At 41.1% G+C, this 22174-nt stretch overlaps 1 protein-coding gene across 32 annotated transcripts in view; it reads right to left on the reverse strand.

Annotated features, from left to right (window-relative positions):
- Window positions 1–22174, reverse strand: part of NRXN2 (neurexin 2) — an 847024-nt gene that overhangs the window by 311947 nt on the left and 512903 nt on the right. The window lies entirely within an intron of this gene.

Raw genomic sequence — 22174 nt, forward strand, 5'->3', positions numbered from 1 at the left:
GGCCATGACCCTATACCCCATGCTCAACGGTCATGGCGATGATTGTAGTATGGGAATATGTTTAGTTTTATTTTACAGCCTGGTCAACCTAATATAAAAAAAATAAATAAAAGAAAATGAATTCTAACATGTAAATAGTTGATATGAACATCCAGTTTAATAAATGTTCTAGGGTTTGGTTATGGTCACATTCAGATGGCTTTGATTCACAGGTTTGCAACAATGGTTTTTCTTAGTCTACTAATTTTTCTTTCCCATTCCAGGCAGGGTTGTTTCTATTCATTGACCGGTGACACGGCTGTAGCTCTCTACTTTGGGCACAGTTGTGTCCAGGGAGGCACTCACATCCCAGGGTAACAGAGATAAACAAGTGCTTTTAGTAAGAAGTAAATGATCGCTATACGCATATGTAAAGTCCCATTAAACCTCTTTTTCTGCTGATCTAGAGGAAATGCAATTCAAGTGGATATTGTATTCTTTTACATTTCTAACTAGTGTTTTATATTTTACAATACATGTAAAAGTCATAATATTAGTCATGATTTATTCACACTTCAATGGTCTAAAATAACTATATTGACTTGCCAATTTTTAGCTTTGTTAAAAAAAAACTTAACTCCGCAGTAAAATTTACATTATTACAGTATATACAGTATACATGAACCTAGATATATCCTGTTCACAACCAATGCAGGATAAAATAATATAGCTGCAGGTCACCCTCATATACGCACTACGATGGAATCATAAAGGTTTCTCTATGTATAACTACATTTAGGTACATGTGACATTATTAGAGCGGAAAGAGTGAGGTGAAAAGGACAAAAGAAGGAGGGTGCATAGAAATGTGTATGTGAAAGAGAAAGGAGTAAATGTACAGTATGTAGAAAAGAACAGTCATTGGTACAGTGGAATGGAACAGTAGCACCCCTTATTTGGTAACACAAGTCATTGGTACAGTGGAATGTCACAGTAGCACCCCTTATTTGGTAACACAAGTCATTGGTACAGTGGAATGGAACAGTAGCACCCCTTATTTGGTAACACAAGTCATTGGTACAGTGGAATGGAACAGTAGCACCCTTATTTGTTAACACAAGTCATTGGTACAGTGGAATGGAACAGTAGCACCCCTTATTTGGTAACACAAGTCATTGGTACAGTGGAATGGAACAGTAGCACCCCTTATTTGGTAACACAAGTCATTGGTACAGTGGAATGGAACAGTAGCACCCTTATTTGGTAACACAAGTCATTGGTACAGTGGAATGGAACAGTAGCACCCCTTATTTGGTAACACAAGTCATTGGTACAGTGGAATGGAACAGTAGCACCCCTTATTTTGTAACACAAGTCATTGGTACAGTGGAATGGAACAGTAGCACCCTTATTTGGTAACACAAGTCATTGGTACAGTGGAATGGAACAGTAGCACCCCTTATTTGGTAACACAAGTCATTGGTACAGTGGAATGGAACAGTAGCACCCCTTATTTGGTAACACAAGTCATTGGTACAGTGGAATGGAACAGTAGCACCCTTATTTGGTAACACAAGTCATTGGTACAGTGGAATGGAACAGTAGCACCCCTTATTTGGTAACACAAGTCATTGGTACAGTGGAATGGAACAGTAGCACCCCTTATTTTGTAACACAAGTCATTGGTACAGTGGAATGGAACAGTAGCACCATTATTTGGTAACACAAGTCATTGGTACAGTGGAATGGAACAGTAGCACCCCTTATTTGGTAACACAAGTCATTGGTACAGTGGAATGGAACAGTAGCACCCCTTATTTGGTAACACAAGTCATTGGTACAGTGGAATGGAACAGTAGCACCCCTTATTTGGTAACACAAGTCATTGGTACAGTGGAATGGAACAGTAGCACCCTTATTTGGTAACACAAGTCATTGGTACAGTGGAATGGAACAGTAGCACCCTTATTTGGTAACACAAGTCATTGCTACAGTGGAATGGAACAGTAGCACCCCTTATTTGGTAACACAAGTCATTGGTACAGTGGAATGGAACAGTAGCACCCTTATTTGGTAACACAAGTCATTGGTACAGTGGAATGGAACAGTAGCACCCCTTATTTTGTAACACAAGTCATTGGTACAGTGGAATGGAACAGTAGCACCCTTATTTGGTAACACAAGTCATTGGTACAGTGGAATGGAACAGTAGCACCCCTTATTTGGTAACACAAGTCATTGGTACAGTGGAATGGAACAGTAGCACCCCTTATTTGGTAACACAAGTCATTGGTACAGTGGAATGGAACAGTAGCACCCCTTATTTGGTAACACAAGTCATTGGTACAGTGGAATGGAACAGTAGCACCCTTATTTGGTAACACAAGTCACCAGCAACCCCAGGTTTCTCAATTCAATTCTTTAACTGTCAGTGGCTAAATTTATATGAATTTGGAAAAATAAGCATGTTATTCAGAACTGATGTAGGGACATTGAAAGGTTCTTAAAATGGGAACTTATTCCATTCAGATTTATGGCACGATCACGTGTCCATTACAAGGTTTGCTGATCGTGTCATCCACAGTACCTCCATACTGATCTGCTATAATATTGATACAGGGTAGGTTATTGAAGCGTGATCCCTTGAGTCTTCTTCCCTACAGGGGGCACTAGATCAACCTTTAGGTTAAAAATGCACCTAAATTACATGGAATGATACTTCATATTGACTATACGTAGAAAATGGTACAATCTGAAAAAAGTATGAAGTCCATAGTAACAGATCATTTAAGAGTTTTCTCAAAACTGGGTTTCGGGTGACGCCATGGAAAGATAGCTAGAGCAGTGATGCCATGCGTTATCTGTATGTTTGTGTAAACTAGCAATGGAGTTAGCACATTTAGGATCGCATATCATTGGTTGGAAAATTCCTAATATACAGGAAACTAAGGCATGTTTATCAAGGCACAATAACAGTCCATGTTTTATGGATATCCATACTTGAGCTAAGGTAACTTAATTAGTACCTTAGTTATTTTAATTGAACCATCTCTCATATTCTATGGCTATCACAACAACATGGACTGTATTTATGCCTTGAGGACTGAGGTTGAGAAACACTAAGGGAAATGTGTACCACAATGCCTGTTCTCTTTTCCCCCCATTCTTTTTGCATGATCACAATCAGCCTATTTGATATATTATAAAAGATTTATGTCTACAAATGCACACAGATAATCACATCCGAAGAATAATTGAGAAATCTCACCCAAAAGCTGAGATGGACAAATTATTTGGATGTTACCCCTCCTACAATAAATGTATAGTCATGTATGGGTCAGGGATAAAAATGTAAATTGTATTCAAAAGTTATCATACAATGTCATAAATATCATTATAAATCATAGAGCAAATACTAATACTTGAAACGTTGCTAATACTTAATACATACTAATTCCTCATAAGTTACATTTTAAGACGTTGTTCTACACTCAAGTTAGTTTACAGCTAATAGTAATTAATGTTACCTTCTAATTTCTTTCCGAACCCAGAACAAAATTTATCATTGCTCTATACTTTTTACATCAAATTTATTTAAGAAATCGAATGCAGTAAGAAATGTATGTCCTTAAACTATCCCTCATCTATATCTTAGTCTTGGTGAAGTGAATCACATGTCAAATGAATGTACGCAGAATCCTGGTGCATACTAGCAGCATCACATTCCGGGTGAAAAAGACATGAAAAAGATATCTGGAGCCACCAGAGTGTTACGGACCTGGTGCGCTGGTTGTGGCTGTTTAGTGTGACTGCAGCAATAGTGTAGGCGGATACATAATATGCTTCAAATATATTTCAATATTTCATTTGTTGAACACAGGGTAATATTTACCACGCAGTCCAACAAGGCACATGACTTTGCATAAACATCCATTCACAGCCTTGCATGTGGGGACAAAATCATTCGATAGTCGCAGACGGTGTCTTAGATCTGCGGGCTCCTGTATGGGAAGAGAGCAGACAGCTGACCCTCCATGCCCGCATCACTGGCTTATTTACATGGGAATGTCCAGTGCTTTCATGGGGACACCCGAGAAATACTGGGCGTTCCTATGGTTGAAACCGTTCCCTACTGACACACACACACCGCCCACCCTGTAAGGTGTAAAGGGACAGCGAATAATCAATTTGCCATGCCAGCTCGCACCAAGCGGCTGCACATGTGCATTTGTGTGTATTCGCGTTCAAAATCGCAAACCATCGCTCCCCTGTGCAAATGTGCAGGGGAGCGTATGGATTACAATAAGGTTCTGATACACAAATTCCCACTGGAATTCTCCCTTTCTATATTACCTGGTATGAGCAACTTTTTTCCTTCAACTTCCACATGGATGTCCCAACACTACCTAAAGCTTAACATCATGTTTCATCCTCCCAGTGATATCAGGTCATTGTGTAAACATTTGGAATACTGACAGTCAAAATGACTATACTGTATGTTCCAAGTGTCACATGTCAACAAAATGCCTAAGTAGGCATCCGAATGTTGACAAAACAAGTTTCCGTTCTGAATATCAACATAACACACCCCTCTCATTCATGCACCACCTCTATCTCATACAGTATACAGTATCGCAGCTGTGAGAGAAACCATATACTGTAGCCCTCACAGCCCTCTCACACAGTGTCACTACTTTGCACTGTCTACTGCTTATTTATTACACCAGATCTTTATTGCAGTGGTTATGTAAACTATCAGCGTATTAAATCCATACACATTATTTCATCATCGCGAACATCCCGAATGCACCACAGGAGCACACCTACCATTCAGTGGCATGCCACAGAAGGGGTTAAAGGCTGTACTTGTAAACAAACAAATCACACTGCGTGAGTTAAATGGGAGTCGGGGAACAAAAGATCTTGGACTATCCCAAAACTGTTTTGCGCATTTCACCCCTCTTGCACAGATACTTTGCTGTCACACAGAATACAAACTATGTTGTAAACATGCTTAGTTCAAAAGTAAAGCAACGTGTTACCTTAAATATTTTAGTTAAAATGAAAAACCTTTAACCGAATCATTCCATAATAATTTTCTGACTGTAGCAGGTGTGTATTACATGATATTACATATGATAAAAAATATATTTTATCTGAAGTTTGGATACATTTGTATACTACTGTACACACTGTATGTGCATTTAGTTTGTGCGGTTAATATTTGTACAGTATATTGACTTTCATTTTGCCTTACTAAATAGATATTTTATTATTTTAAATATAGTAAGTCTTGTTTATTATATCTGCCATATCAGATGTGTTGTTTCATTTTTAAAAGAATAGTTCACATTAGTAATTTTGGCAAAATTACTGTATTTTCTTTGCAGGAATCAACCGTAGAATACATAGTCACAACACAAAAACAATATTCAGCACAACACACATGAATGAAACGAGCTCTAATAGAAGACATTGTTAGCGCTAGGCACAGATGTACAAAGAAAAATGGAAAGAGTAACAGAAACATCTACTAGATGTGACCTTGTATTTGACATAAAAAATATAGTTTTCAGAAATAGATGTTAAAAGGATTGGAGACATAAACAGAGAGAATTTTCTTGGTTCTCTGAATTTAATATTGCATTGTGATCATCTTCTGTGAGGACATTAAGAAGATGGAAAATGTTAAGTAGACAAAAGGAAAATAAAAATAAAACTACGGAGACACTTTATTTTGGGCTATCCAAAATGAATATATTAATCAATCTGGACACCTTATTATAAGAAAAGGCAATCTATGTGTTTGTGATAAGTGATGTAATGCCAGATATTTCACACACAGAACAGAATGCCAGTGCTTTGCAATATGTCCATAGAGTCACTGACAGAACATTTGGTCATTCAAAAGAGGTTCATTGAATTTTCCATGTTTTCAGCAAAACTAGAGAAGATATTCCTGAAATTTTGAACAAGGTAAAGATCACACAGATCAAGGTCATATACTATACAGTATTGTGCTTTATTGATGCCCACTCCTTGGATTTTCAGGGCTTGCAAGCAACATAATATTTAGTTTTAGGAATAAACATTGCCAGGATTCTGACACTGTGTTCAATGTTCTATTTCTGTCTGGACTTCCACAGGGCTCTTTATTACCTCTTTCACATGTTTTAGAAATCTCATTAATCACTTCTAACCACAAAGCTCTTATGGAAAACACCACCAGATTCAATCCAGCAATTCTGTGAGTCTAGTACATACTATAGGGGTGGGAATTATGCACAGCGGCCTTGTGATCAGTTTATGCAGCTGTTTTCAGATTATGTTAAGCAGGGTGTCCTGCAGAATTATGTAAGAAAAGAGAAACTTGTCTTCCTTGGCATACTTTACCTGACACCAGGTAGAGCACAAAAATGTAAGGTGTTTGACCAACAATTCCAACATGAAAAGTTATTGTTGTTGGCTAAAGAAAATTATTAAATAGAGAAAACATTCCAGTGAGGCTCATTGCTGAAAAAATAGTCAGCTATTGATCTAACAATATTGAGCATTCTGATCAAAACCCTGCAGTTATTAAGAAAATAAAAATGTCAATGGAAATAGGAACAGCTACAGTATTCCTGAACAAATGCAGTGACGTCAGAAAATGTGGCATGTTCTATTTATTAAGGCAGAAGTCTTTGCTGACAGTATGGAAAATTTAAAGTACCTGAACTCAAGAAATTGAAAGAGTACAGTAGAAGTTGCTAAAATATCATTCAAGGTGCTTCTTCTAGCAATTTCTTATATCATTAGTGAGCTGGAACAGGCTTTTAAAGTGATAGAAAATGTTTCTAATTTATTTGGTTTAGCTCTAAGATTGAGCACTATGGGCCCAATTTGGACCGGACCTGACCGCTGCAAATCTTCTGAGCCCAGCGATCAGTTAGCCGCCTCCCCATCAGGGTGAAAACCAACCCATGTGCATGGATACAAATGCAATCACAGCCATGCAAAGAGGGGGAATCCATTCACAATCACTCACCATTGAATCTATTTCCCCCCACCCTGTGTACAGTGGCCACGTAGTCAAATACCTACTCGGCACTGTCTTGATCATTGGGAGTTCGGTGCCAGAGTTGATTTCATTGACCGCCTTGAAAACAGGCATGATTCGCCTGTTTTCCTTGAAACTCCCAGAAAATCGATGGACGCAAGTCTTTATATAGAGGAAGGGGGAGAGGGAGAAAATGGTAGGGTTGGGAGTTATAAGACTCTCGTGCTCCATGCACGAGAGTCTTATAACTGTGAGCACTGTTTAACACTTAAAGTTTCTTCTGAATGAACAACCACACTGTTTAAGAACTGTAAGTACTTGGTGGTTCATTGAATCAGGGCATCTACTACTGACATTATACAACTATATTCTAACACACACAAGCTGTACTCAACTTTTATGGCAATAGCAGCACCATTGTACCCTTGCAGGCTTGCTTCATTCGCCAAGCTTTAGGCACTACCCTTCTGTGTCCAACCACCCCCGTGTCCACGCCACCATGTATTACCTTTAGTAAAGTTGCGACAAGCACAGCAAGCCACGAGCCCGCAAGGGGGTGATGATGCTACGTAAGTTCCAGAACGTAAGCGGTGGGCGCAAAGATGAAGAAGTACCAAGTTTATTTTTTAGATACTTAAAAATATTTAATTAAGAAGATTGAGTTCCAAATCTCTACTGCAGGCAGCAAATCCTGTGGTTGGAGACTAAGGCCCTTATTCTGATTGATGCGTACTTTTCCGCATACTTTCGGATAGCGTCTTTACGGCGTCTGCGCATGCGTGGAGAACGCAACGCGCATGTGCCACGCATTGACTCCGTACCTGTTCGTGCAAATCCCGTACAAAACTGTGCACCGCAATCACTCGGGAAATATGGGCGTATTATGGGCGTCATGCGGAATGACACATGGGCGTAGTTTCAAAGTGGGCAAAACTGGGAGGAAACATGGGCGGACACGGGGGAGTACACTTATGTTGGTGGGCGTGCATTCGGATAGCACTCCGAATGCACGCGAACAAAACCGATAGAAATGTGCGGTGTCCAAAAGGCTAGTATTGCTTTGCGGAAACCACTCGGTCCTGCGGTAGGCGAACGGAACGCCTAATGACTACAAGCATTAACACCTGAACCCAATACAATCGACTCCTTTACTCATTACTCACTAATGGCACGCTTGTCAGTGCTTTAATTGAAACCATTGCTGCTTCAATTGCTGTAAGGGTTAATGTGTGCAATGCATGTGTTAGGCATGGTTGTAAGGATATATTGGCATGTAATTGATTCCAATTCCAAATAAACATTTTTTTATGAGGATAGGTAATTGAATAAGTGGGTCATGTGATGTATTGCAGAATAGACATAATAGTGGGTAGTTTTGCGTAAATACACCGCTTCCGTGCGGACGCCCCGCTTGCCATCCATTCGGATGCGGTATCACCGTGCATACTCTGTAATACCGTGCAGAATCTGAGTGTGTCCACCGCACACGCATGGTTTGTATGTCGTCCGTAAACATGCCCTGTTCTTAAAGAGTGAGTCCGTCCGAATGCGGAGGACACGTGGGCGTTTCTACGGACGATGGCCGCACGCGGCCGCACTGACTGGCGTGCGGACCGCACCGTAAGAATTCGGGAATATCCGCACCGATCAGAATAAGGGCCTAAGCCCGGATCATCATGACCTGGGTCGGACTATTCAAACTGCACCGTGGTTGGTCCTGTGTCCAATCCATGTCATCCTTAGGTTCAATTATGTGGTGTGGACAATATTTAGTTCTGTTTGTCCATATATTTTATGGTTGGCAGTCACAACTGACTAAAAATGATCTGAAATGTAATAGACCACTAAACCAAGGCACCCCTGCAAGTGTCTCGAGGCACCCCAGGGTGCCACGGCACACAGTTTGGGAACTCTTGGGCTAGGCCCTAATAATGTTATTCATATTATCGCACTTTAAGCAATTAAAAATGACACAAACAGCATCATAAAAAGCCAAATATAGAAGGGTGGCCTGATTGCTGAAGAGTCCGGGAAATTTGTGTCCCCAATATTCCAAAAGAGTCCTTTACACATTCCAGGAGAGAAAACAAGTATGATTCTCTGGTTCCCACAGTACAATCTATAATCAAGTGCAAAATGACTCTCTCTCTCTCTCTCTCTCTCTCTCTCTCTCTCTCTCTCTCTCTCTCTCTCTCTCTCTCTCTCTCTCTCCTGTTGTATTAATACAATCCATTCTTACCAATAATTGGCTGAACCTGAATACTGTTTTCTTTGTCTTTGTAACCCAGACTGAGCCGTGGAAACTGGCCTCCTTAGGTGAAACTCGGACAACACTACATTGAAGTCACATATATTTTTCTCTGGATTGGTAAAAATAAAACATATTTTAAGAGTTCATAATAACTGGAATGTAGTTCATACTGCATACTGTACTCCTCCTGTATTGCACTCATTTATTTTATAAGTAACATACTGCAGCATTCTCCTTTCCTGCCTTCCCACATGCTTTTTACACGTCTTAACAAGAAAAAATAAAATCAATTGAGGTTCTTGTAGGATAGAACCTAATTAGCATCCTGTGTCTGCTCTCATCATTGCTCCTTCTCTCTTTTCTCTGTCCCTACGATATCGTTTTCCTATGAATTCCATGCAAACACTCCTACACTCTATGTCATTTTCCAATCTCTACCATTTCTCCCTCTCCCCCTTCCTCTATTCTGGTTTTATCAGCGTGGGTAGCTGAAAATGTGTCTGTACTAATTTTATCGGCAGTGAGAGAGACAAAAAAAACACAGTGAGTGAGAGGGAGAGAATGGAAGACAATGCAGACAGAGAGAAGAGAGCAGTGGTTATATACAGAGATGGGAACATATTTAAATGTGAATGTACTGTGGCATATAAGTAGGACCATATATTACTATGGTGAGTTGAGTAAAGAAAAAATAAAGGCAATGACAGAAATAATAAAAAGAATATGAAAGCAGTATATTTACAGTTCTCTAATAATTATCAGTTATGGATACTGCCGAATTCCAATGACCTTTACACCTCTTGCTAGCTGTCACTCCTCCTACTTGTCTCTCTCTGAAGCTCCAATGAATTTTCTCCTTGTGTCTCTATTGGACTGTGTCTCTCTCTCTATTTATCTCTGTCCTCACTCCTATAATATTTATTTATTAACAGTTACTTATATAGCGTACACATATTCTGCAGCGCTTTACAGAGAATATTACCAGTTATTTATATATATAGCGCATACATACTCCGCAGTCCTTTACAGAGAATATTTGAACATTCACATAAGTCTCTGCCCCAGTGGACATTCTAGGGTATATTTTTGGATTATGGGAGGAAACAGGAGTCCCTGGAGGAAACCCACGCACGTACGGGGAGAATATACAAACTCTGCACAGTTAGGGCCATGGTGGGAATGGAACCCATGACCACAGCGCTGTTAAGGCGGTAATGTAACCATTACACCATCTGTACTGCCCCGTATATATAACACATGGTGGGATAGAACCCATGACCTCAGCGCTGTGAGGCAGTAATGTAACCATTACACCGTCCGTACTGCCCCGTATATATAACACATGGTGGGGATAGAACCCATGACCTCAGCGCTGTAAGGCAGTAATTTAACCATTACACCATCCGTACTGCCCGTATATATAACACATGGTGGGAATAGAACCCATGACCTCAGCGCTGTAAGGCAGTAATGCTAACCATTACACCGTCCGTACTGCCCGTCTATATAACACATGGTGGGTATAGAACCCATGACCTCAGCGCTGTGAGGCAGTAATGTAACCATTACACCGCCCATACTGCCCTGTATATATAACACATGGTGGGTATAGAACCCATGACCTCAGCGCTGTGAGGCAGTAATGCTAACCATTACACCGTACGTACTGCCCCGTATATATAACACATGGTGGGAATAGAACCCATGACCTCAGCGCTGTGAGGCAGTAATGCTAACCATTACACCATCCGTGCTGCCCCATATATATAACACAGGTTGGGAATAGAACCCATGACCTCAGCGCTGTGAGGCAGTAATGCTGACCATTAAACCATCCGTACTGCCCCGTATATATAACACATAGTGGGGATAGAACCCATGACCTCAGTGCTGTGAGGCAGTAATGCTAACCATTACACCATCCGTACTGCCCTGTATATATAACACATGGTGGGGATAGAACCCATGACCTCAGCGCTGTGAGGCAGTAATGCTAACCATTACACCGTCCGTACTGCCCCGTATATATAACATGATGGGGATAGAACCCATGACCTCAGTGCTGTGAGGCAGTAATGTAACCATTACACTGTCCATACTGCCCTGTATATATAACACATGGTGGAATTAGAACCCATGACCTCAGTGCTGTAAGGCAGTAATGCTAACCCTTACACCATCCATACTGCCCCGTATATAAAACACATGGTGGGGATAGAACCCATGACCTCAGCGCTGTGACGCAGTTATGCTAACCATTACACCGTCCGTAATGCCCCGTATATATAACACATGGTGGGGATAGAACCCATGACCTCAGTGCTGTGAGGCAGTAATGTAACCATTACACCGTCCGTACTGCCCCGTATATATAACACATGGTGGGGATAGAACCCATGACCTCTGCGCTGTGAGGCAGTAATGCTAACCATTACACCATCCGTGCTGCCCCGTATATATAACACATGGTGGGGATAGAACCCATGACCTCAGCGCTGTGTGGCAGTAATGTAACCATTACACCGTCCGTACTGCCCCGTATATATAACACATGGTGGGGATAGAACCCATGATCTCAGTGCTGTGAGGCAGCAATGCTAACCATTACACCATCCGTACTGCCCTGTATATATAACACATGGTGGGAATAGAACCCATGACCTCAGTGCTGTGAGGCAGTACTGCTAACCATTACACCGTCCGTACTGCCCTGTATATATAACACATGGTGGGGATAGAACCCATGACCTCAGCACTGTGAGGCAGTAATGCTAACCATTACACCGTCCGTACTGCCCCGTATATATATCTGCCCCGTATATATAACACATGGTGGGGATAGAACCCATGACCTCTGCGCTGTGAGGCAGTAATGCTAACCATTACACCATCCGTGCTGCCCCGTATATATAACACATGGTGGGGATAGAACCCATGACCTCAGCGCTGTGTGGCAGTAATGTAACCATTACACCGTCCGTACTGCCCCGTATATATAACACATGGTGGGGATAGAACCCATGATCTCAGTGCTGTGAGGCAGCAATGCTAACCATTACACCATCTGTACTGCCCTGTATATATAACACATGGTGGGAATAGAACCCATAACCTCAGTGCTGTGAGGCAGTAATGTAACTATTACACCATCCGTACTGCCCTGTATATATAACACATGGTGGGAATAGAACCCATGACCTCAGCGCTGTGAGGCTGTAATGTAACCATTACACCGTCCGTACTGCCCTGTATATATAACACATGGTGGGGATAGAACCCATGACCTCAGCACTGTGAGGCAGTAATGTAACCATTACACCATCCGTACTGCCCCGTATATATAACACATGGTGTGGATAGAACCCATGACCTCAGTGCTGTGAGGCAGTAATGTAACCATTACACCATCCGTACTGCCCTGTATATATAACACATGGTGTGGATAGAACCCATGATCTCAGCGCTGTGAGATAGCAATGTAACCATTACACCATCCGTACTGCCCCGTATATATAACACATGGTGTGGATAGAACCCATGACCTTAGTGCTGTGAGGCAGTAATGTAACCATTACACCATCCGTACTGCCCTGTATATATAACACATGGTGTGGATAGAACCCATGATCTCAGCGCTGTGAGATAGCAATGTAACCATTACACCATCCGTACTGCTTTCATGCTCCTTTTCATTTCCTCCCCATGCAATATTTACATTGTTTGTTCCATCCTGTATTGCTAATGAACGCATCCCCTCCACGACTCCTTTTTCCACCTAACATTTTTATATCTCTTACAATAGCTCTCATCTGCCTATCCTTAGACCTTAATCATTCTCACTTGCTCTTTATACACCACCCTGCATTCTTCCTACCCCACCCTCTCTATTGTTTCCCTTTTTCACTTGTTTTCCATCCTCTTTCTGCCCTATTTTCTTGTTGTTACAGATTTACAGGATACATCTCATTCTGAAATTGTAACACAGCGGTCCTCCAGGGAGTGATGTAGACAAACATCAGCATATCTGCCAATGTCTGACTGCAATTTACAGGGTAGCTTCTAAGTAGTGTAGATGCTTAAACACAGTGTGCATGCCAAACAGCCATACAGCACATGTGCATTGAATACAACATTTTTATTCTATTTTACATGCTCCCTTTCTCTTAAGGTCAAACAAACCATAAAATTGAATCTGCAGATATGATCCATGAAGGTAATATACAGCATTTAGTGTTTGCCATATATTGCACTGCAGCTCTTTGCACAGTAAAATATTATCTCCTACTATACTGTATGTAATGACCCTCCCATATATTTAGGACAGTATCCACATGTGATCTTTATACAGTGCATGCACAAGGCCACAATACAAGAACTAGAATAAAGAATAAGCACTATGCCTACACCTCTTTTCTGACTTGGGAAACCCATATTCTATAATTGCCAGTTATTTCACCCAATTTGATTTATAGAGAAAAACAGAAGGATTTTACTCAAAGTATTTGCTTTGTCTGTCACTCCAATAAATCAATTAGGAGCAGATAGACTCCTTGGGCGAGATTTACTAGCCCATGCTTTGTCAAATGCACAATGGTGGCTTTGACTGATGGATTTAAAGTGGCAACAGATACAAATTCAGGTAACTGTGTAATATCTGGGTGCCAGATTTGTTCATCGCATGCCACTACTTAAGGCATGCGACGAGACGCGATGGGACCAGATTTTCGGGCTTTTTAGACGTTCTTTGTACAATGTAAAAATCGGTCGCATCTCATGCCATTACAATGGCATGCGATGCGACGCGACCGACACGATTTTTACATTGTACCCAATGTTAAATGGGCCACCCAGACCCGATTTTTAATTGTATACCCACCATGATCGTTAATTATTAGGTAAAATGCACCCCCCCCCCCCCATTGTTAATGCAACACCACGATAAACGCAAACCCGAAGCGTGGCAAGCGTGGCAAGCTGCGCTCGCCACACTGTGTATAGTCAACTCCACGCCGACGTGGATAGTGGGGGTATGAAAAGGTCGAAGGACACGTACTGCCGCCCCTCGCAGGCACGCTGCTCTCGCCGCGCTTCGGGTTCACGTTGATCGTAGGGTGGCGTTAACAATGGGGGGGCATTTGACGTACTCATTACCCATCAGGGTGGGTGTACAATCAAAAAACGGGGGGGGGGGGGATTTATCATAGGAATCAGGCATATGGGTGCCTGTACAATTAAAAATCGAGTCAAATCGCGTCGCATCGCATGCGATCTGATGACCGATTTTTGGTTGTACAATGACATGCGATGAAAAAATCAGGCGCCCAGATAATGCACAAGTACCCAAATTCATACCAGACTTTATTCATTTAGAAGGATAAATAGAAGGAGAATAAAATAGGTGGCGAGCGCAGCGAGCCCGCAAGGAGCTTCATTGCGTTCCCCCCCGCTGTGCAGTTGGGATTCCGACGTCTGAGTAATGACTGTCGGAATCCCAACTGTCGGTAATTTATACCACACCCCTGTTCACAAGGGTCAATTTGTTTGTTTTTTTTTTTCATTTTGAAAAACACATTTGTCCTACAATCAGGTCTGATTTAGTCCCTTAGTACTGGGCAGAAGGAAACGGATACATTTATATTAAACTTATCTATCTTTTACATTTAACAATATGGTAATTCTTCCAATCACACAAGAGAAAAATGGAGACTGAATAGAATTAGAATTGTAACCTAAAAAGGGAAAGGTGTTTAGGAAATTCATTTAAAATCTTAACTATTGGAAACCAAAATAAAAGCAATACCTCAATTTTAAAAATGATAAAATGTACAGGCCATGCCATTTTTACCTACCTTTGTGTCTGGCTTACAGTATTTAAAAAGTAATGAGCTGGAACTTTTACTGTGACCTTCTTCTGAAAATGCAGAGATGTATCACACCACTCTTATACCCCTTTCACAGCAGCCTAAATTCCCGGGTTGGGTCCGGGAACAACCCGGGACTAGCGCTGATGTGAAAGGTTCCAGGGACAAATTCCCAGGTTAATTTGCCAGCAATTCAACCCTGGTACGTAGCAGGGTTGCTCTTGGGTCCTTCCCGGACTACTGGCTGGTGTGAAAGGTGCATGGACATGTCCCTGCTTCCTGTGTTGCCTCTGCTAATGCTGATTGGCTAGCAGGGCAACTTCCTGTTGTAGTGGACGCTCACAGACACACCCAGAGGCAGCATACAGCGTGCAGGGAGACACTGTGCATGTTCTGTGGCACCACAGACCCCAGAAGTGTGTTTTAACCCCTGACAAGCCAAGAATGTCTGCATTGGCAATCACACAGAATACAGGGAGACACTGTGCAACCTGTGGCACAACAGACCCCAGCAGTGCTATTTCACCCCTGAAAGCCTGCAATGTCTGCAAAGACCCGCCCTCCCTCTCTCCCTTTACCTCTCTCCCTAATTACCTCTTCTTTGTGGGCCAAAAAAATGACCATCTTTAATGATATTCTCATAGAAATGCAGGGTCATCCCGGGTTCAGTGTGAAAGGTGCCGACCCGGGTTGTCCCTGCTTCAAAAGCATGTGTGAATGGGTCCCAACCCTGGAATGTCCCTGCTTGTCCCTGGAATTTAATTCCCGGGTTGGTCTCTGCATTTCTGGTGTGAAAAGGGTATTAGAAAGTGACTGAAATAGTAAATGCAAGATAGCAAAATATTTCACAGTGAAATCACTGCCAATATGTTACTGTCTCCCAGCTGTAAATAGCAGATCGTCACGTTAGCAAGTAGCACTTAGCATTTTTGGAATCTTATACAAATTTACACAAAATAATTACAAATATCATCATCATCATCAAATCAGGGATTCTGAAATTTAGGATCTTCTAAAAGATAATAGATAAAATCTGATTGGTTGTCCATTAGAACATCCCATCCTAGTAAATGTACCCCTCATCCTCTGCAGTGCAATGTGAGCATGGGCACATGCCACCCTCGGATCGGATATACCTGGAGAGGAGAACACTGCAGTGTGGGGTAGGTATAGTATAATGCTAATCAGAGCAAGATCAAACAATCAAACTTTGCTGTTAATATACCGTATGTATATGCAAATAGTATCCAACCCACCCCTCCCCCAGTCATCCTCTGAAGCTATTTTTCATTTAAACATTATAAGTATACATAAATAGGAAAAAAGGGGATGTAGGGCGCCACTTGTGTCCTAAACTATTTATTGGGTTTAAGTAAAAGAAAAATACAGGTAAAACCTTTAGAAGAAAGGGTGTCAGCTAACCTCTAAGAATAAACACCTTGGTACAAAAAATACAATGAATTGGATAGAGGTGTAAGCGACTGCAAATACCTGTATAATAAATGTGTTTCTTTTTAAAACATATAAGAATTTATTATATATATATAATCCAGCAGTGAGCTAGAAAAAATCATAGAGGAGCAGAATCTTTCCAACCACCCCATTAAGCTCACTCTTTCACTAAGTTTGACAGAAGTATGTTTCCTAGATTTTTCCTAGATTTAAAAATCAGTCTGAAGGGAGGCCAATTAGCTACTTGCCTTTATTCCAAACCCACAGACAGAAACACCATACTTAGGTATAACAGCTTTCATCCCGTAGCAACAACCAGGGGATTACCTTATTCCCAATACCTACGGGTATGCAGATCAATGGTGACACCATAGAGAGAGACACCCAAATAATGCGATGACTACCCAATACGATGACTGAGAAATTTAAAAACAGGGGATATCCGGACAAGATATTACACCAAGCCAGAGATAGAGCCCTAAAAATCCCCAGGGAAACACTCCTGCACCCGGTACCTAAAAAGAAAACGCAGGGAGCCATATTCCCATGGGTTAATGCTCACAACCTCAACAGTCAGACCACCTCAAAAAAAGCCAAACAGTGGTGGCCCATCATCTCTAGCGACCCAGACTTACCATCCTTAAAAAACACCCGTATCCTGCCCAGTTACATCCGGGGTAGAAGCATCCGGAATTATCTGGTTAAAACCAATACTTGCACACCCAAAATAGGAGTTAAGACCTTCCTCTCCAGAAAAAAAGGGGTGCTATAAATGCCTGGGATGTACCACGTGTAATTACATGGCGGTAGGTGATAGTATAACACACCCATTCTCAGGTAAAAAATGTACCATCAATTGGGCTTTAACCTGCAGTACTCGGTACGTGGTCTATGTTATAATGTGCCCGTGTGGCCTTTATTACGTGGGCAAAACCGAGTGCCCTTTTAAAATCCGCATGGCCCAACATCGCCTAGCAATTCGAACGGCCATCCAAAAAGGGACAGGGGACCAACCCGTGGCCAGGCATTTTGCCGAGGCCAGGCACGGGATGGCCACCCTTAAACATAAAATTATCGATCATGTCCCCATTTCCCCCAGAGGGGGTGACCGTTCTAAAAAACTTTTGCAATTGGAATCCAGATGGATTTTTCGCCTGGACACACTGCGCCCAAAAGGCCTTAATGAGTCTCTGGGCCTTATACATTGTTTATGAATAGTCAGTAGGTGACTGGATTAGGTCAGCATGTCAGTTGTATTCATTTTTATAGCTGCCCTATAGTGGGCTATGTCAACACTGGCCAGATCTGACGCTATTAGAGCCGCTCTTTTTATATGTTCACTGATTTTAAATGTTTTGTTTTTATTGATATGTACCTGCACAAACTGTATATGTGTCTATTGATCAGCAAGTTTTAACCCGCTTAAGCACCAGCACTTTATGGTCTACAGTTTGAGTAGATCTCTTATTTCAATATGCACTTTATCTTGTTTTTCTCACGCTGATCATTGACTTGTGTTTTTGTTTGTCCAGTAGCCATGGCAACGCCGCCGGGCGCGCTGACGTCAGCCCCCACCGGAAGCGGAAGCGAGCGGAGGGGAGGAAGCGCCGGAGCTGCAGGCGGTGATGCCGTGGGAGGGATGAAGTCACCACATGTGAGTAATGCACTATTTAAACACTGCCATTATTGTTAGCTTGTATCCTGATGACGGGGAGGCTATCCCCGAAACGTAGATGTCTTGCTATGTGTTAATACACGTTTAACCTGATGCACAAAGTCTCTGAGTGCCGCCTCCAGTTTGTTTGCTTGTATGGTCGGAGCGCTGCTCCCTAGGAAGGCACCAGAGCCCAGTACTCCCCTTGGGGGACCCAGCAAGTGCCGGAGCCAAAGGGTGGATATATATATATATATATATATATATATATATATATATATATATATATATGCACAATAGCACTATTGTAAGAACAAACAGTATAGTAAAAAATTACAAAGAAAAAACAACAATATAAAAAATGCAAATCTTTGTAAAATAGCCTACATCAAGGCCCCTTGATAAAGTCTTAATTGATGAAACGAGTTGGGTACTGCCTGCTGACTCCTCCTAATAGATAAGTTATGTTTTTATACTCCATCTAAAAAACGTTTTTAGATCCTCTCCTTTTTTTAGCGAAATCACATGTAGCCTATTTTACAAAGATCCGCATTTTTTATATTGTTGTTTTTTCTATGTAGTTTTTTACTGTACTGTTTGTTCTTACAATAGTGCTATTGTGCAATTTATATATATATATATATATATATATATATATATATAATAAATTCTTATATGTTTTAAAAAGAAACACGTTTATTATACAGGTATTTGCAGTCGCTTACACCTCTGTCCAATCCAAAGTATACATAAATATATAAATAGGACAAAAAAAACCCCACATAGACACTAGGGGTATATTTACTAAATCGGACTTGGGGCCTTATTTTGGTTCATTCTTTCTGACAAAATCCTTCTTAGATGGACAAAACCATGTGCACTGCAGGGGGGGCAGATGTAACATGTGCAGAGAGAATTAGATTTGGGTGAGTAATTTTGTTTCTGTGCAGGAAAAATACTGACTGCTTTATTTTTACACTGCAATATAGATCTCACTTTGAAGTAAAACCCCACCCAAATCTAATTCTCTCTGCACATGTTACATCTGCCCCACCTGCAGTGCACATGGTTTTGCCCATCTAAGAAGGATTTTGTCAGAAAGAATGAACCAAAATAAGGCCCTTGGTCAGCTTGGGCAGTACAGATGGTGTAATGGTTAGCATTACTGCCTCACAGAGCTGAGGTCAGGGGTTCTATTCCCACCATGTGTTATATATACGGGGCAGTACGGATGGTGTAATGGTTAGCATTACTGCCTCACAGCGCTGAGGTCAGGGGTTCTATTCCCACCATGTGTTATATATACAGGGCAGTACGGATGGTGTAATGGTTAGCATTACTGCCTCACAGCGCTGAGGTCATGGGTTATATCCCCACCATGTGTTATATATACGGGGCAGTATGGATGGTGTAATGGTTAGCATTACTGCCTCACAGCACTGAGGTCATGGGTTCTATCCCCACCATGTGTTATATATACGGGGCAGTATGGATGGTGTAATGGTTAGCATTACTGCCTCACAGCACTGAGGTCATGGGTTCTATCCCCACCATGTGTTATATATACGGGGCAGTACGGATGGTGTAATGGTTACATTACTGCCTCACAGCACTGAGGTCATGGGTTCTATCCCCACCATGTGTTATATATACGGGGCAGTACGGATGGTGTAATGGTTACATTACTGCCTCACAGCACTGAGGTCATGGGTTCTATCCCCACCATGTGTTATATATACGGGGCAGTACGGATGGTGTAATGGTTAGCATTACTGTCTCACAGCACTGAGGTCATGGGTTCTATCCCCACCATGTGTTATATATATGGGGCAGTATGGATGGTGTAATGGTTAGCATTACTGCCTCACAGCACTGAGGTCATGGGTTCAATACCCACCATGGCCTAACTGTTAGGAGTTTGTATATTCTCCCCGTTCTTGTGTGGGTTTCCTCTGGGTACTCGGGTTTCCTCCCACTACCCAAAAATATACTGGTAGGTTAATTGGCTCCCAAAAAGTTAACCCTAGAATGTCTTTGTGTGCATGTACATGTGGTAGGGAATATAGATTGTAAGCTCCACGGGGCAGGGACTGTAAAGCGCTACGGAATATGTGTGCGCTATATAAGAAACAGCTAATAAATAATCCCAGTGGTCAGAATGCCCACGTTCAGTATACCGACACTGACACCCCATCTGCAGTCATAAAGATGTCAGGATGCCAATTCCAGAATACAGACAGCTGAAATCCAAAACATAAGTATTCTGGGGTGGGTTAGGGTCAAGCCAGGGATGGGGGTCAGTTTTAGGCACTAGTGGGGGGATATGATGCAGCGAGGGGGGGGTTAGGTTGCGGAGCGGTGGAGTTAAGTTTAGACAATGTTGTACATGGGTTAGGCACTAGCGGGAAGGGTTCGAGTCAGGCTGCAGGGGGGAGGTTTAAGGTTGTAACGTAAGTCTGCTGCAAAGGGGTAAAGGGGGAGAGGGTTAAGGTATGTTCGGAGCCTCTGTCAGTATTCTCTATATCGGGATGCCGGAGTCAAGATTTTGACAGCCTTACCACTAAGACATCATTTCTACTATTAGAGTGCTGTTTTTTAGAAGTAGAGATGTTGTCCATAGCAACAATCAGTTTCTAGCTATTATGTTCTTGTAGGTACAAGATAAATGGTAAGTAGAGTATGATAGGTTCCTATGGGCAACATCTGCACTTACACAGAAGAACAGACTTTAGTGAATGTACAGTACCCCTAATAGATGAGAAATGTCACATGTATGTGTATGTTGCTATGCTGGTGTGCAACTAGTGAATTATCATTTCAATCTGAACAATAACCTGTCCTAAAACTCATAACAAAGGTAAACTAATTAAATGATGTCTAGGCACATATTAAAAAGTGGCAAAGCAGCTTTGCTTATTGTGATGTTGATTTGCCGATGAGTTAAAGACAACTGTGGATTTGAGATTTATATTTTATGCTGAAGACACAATTTGTATCAAAGAGAGCACCAAACTATAATACTGACTAAGTTAATGATTTAACAATATCAGAATGCAATCAAGTTAAATGTTATACTTGATTGTTTTACGTGAATTAAACAAATAAAGGTACACAAAGGGCCAAATTCAATTAGCCCAGTTAATTTTAAGGTGCCTTAGTCTTTTTATCTGGGGCTATTCAATTCCATAATGCTCATTAAATTAACATAACAGCAGGTATGTTGCCCATAGCAACATCCCATGTGAAATAGGACTCCCATCTTAGTAAATTTCCCCTATAGAATCAAATATTAATTCCATGGACCTATATATTAAAAGAGTCACGGTAGCAGTTAACATGCTAGTTATCAGATTTATTTTCAAGACTACTCAATCTAGAAAATGAATCCCCTATTAAGTACAGCTTGCGGGGTTCCTTTGGGTCTAATTGAATAGCCCCATGTATCGTTTCCCTCAATTTTCTACATTTTTCAAAAACAACAAACATGCTTTTAATGCAAATATATTTATATACAATATATATATATATATATATATATATATATATATATATATATATATAATAGTTTGTAATAAGAGATTTTTGAGTAAGAGATCTTCAAGAAGGTGCTAGATAAATGAGAAGTAAAAAATCTGATTGGTTGTTATGTCAACACTTTACACTTTAGAGAATTTACCCCCTATAATGCAAAAGTCAATTCTAAAATAGTTCAAATTAATGTTTGAAACCATTTCCGTGGAAAGGACAAGTAATTGGTATGGTATATTGCTATTACATTGTATTATAGGCAAAAGTTGGTGTTTGAAAATTGTTACTTTTAATGCAACTGTATATCCATTAATACAAAAATATAGGGTGCTGCTTGTAGTATATATGCCCGGACCTATAAAATAAACTATATTATCACGATGAATTGAAATCACAGTCTGTTTCTTTAA

This window comes from Crinia signifera, chromosome 11 (assembly GCF_055691185.1).
Source record: "Crinia signifera chromosome 11, ASM5569118v1, whole genome shotgun sequence".
In the NCBI taxonomy this organism is placed as follows: Eukaryota; Metazoa; Chordata; class Amphibia; order Anura; family Myobatrachidae; genus Crinia; species Crinia signifera.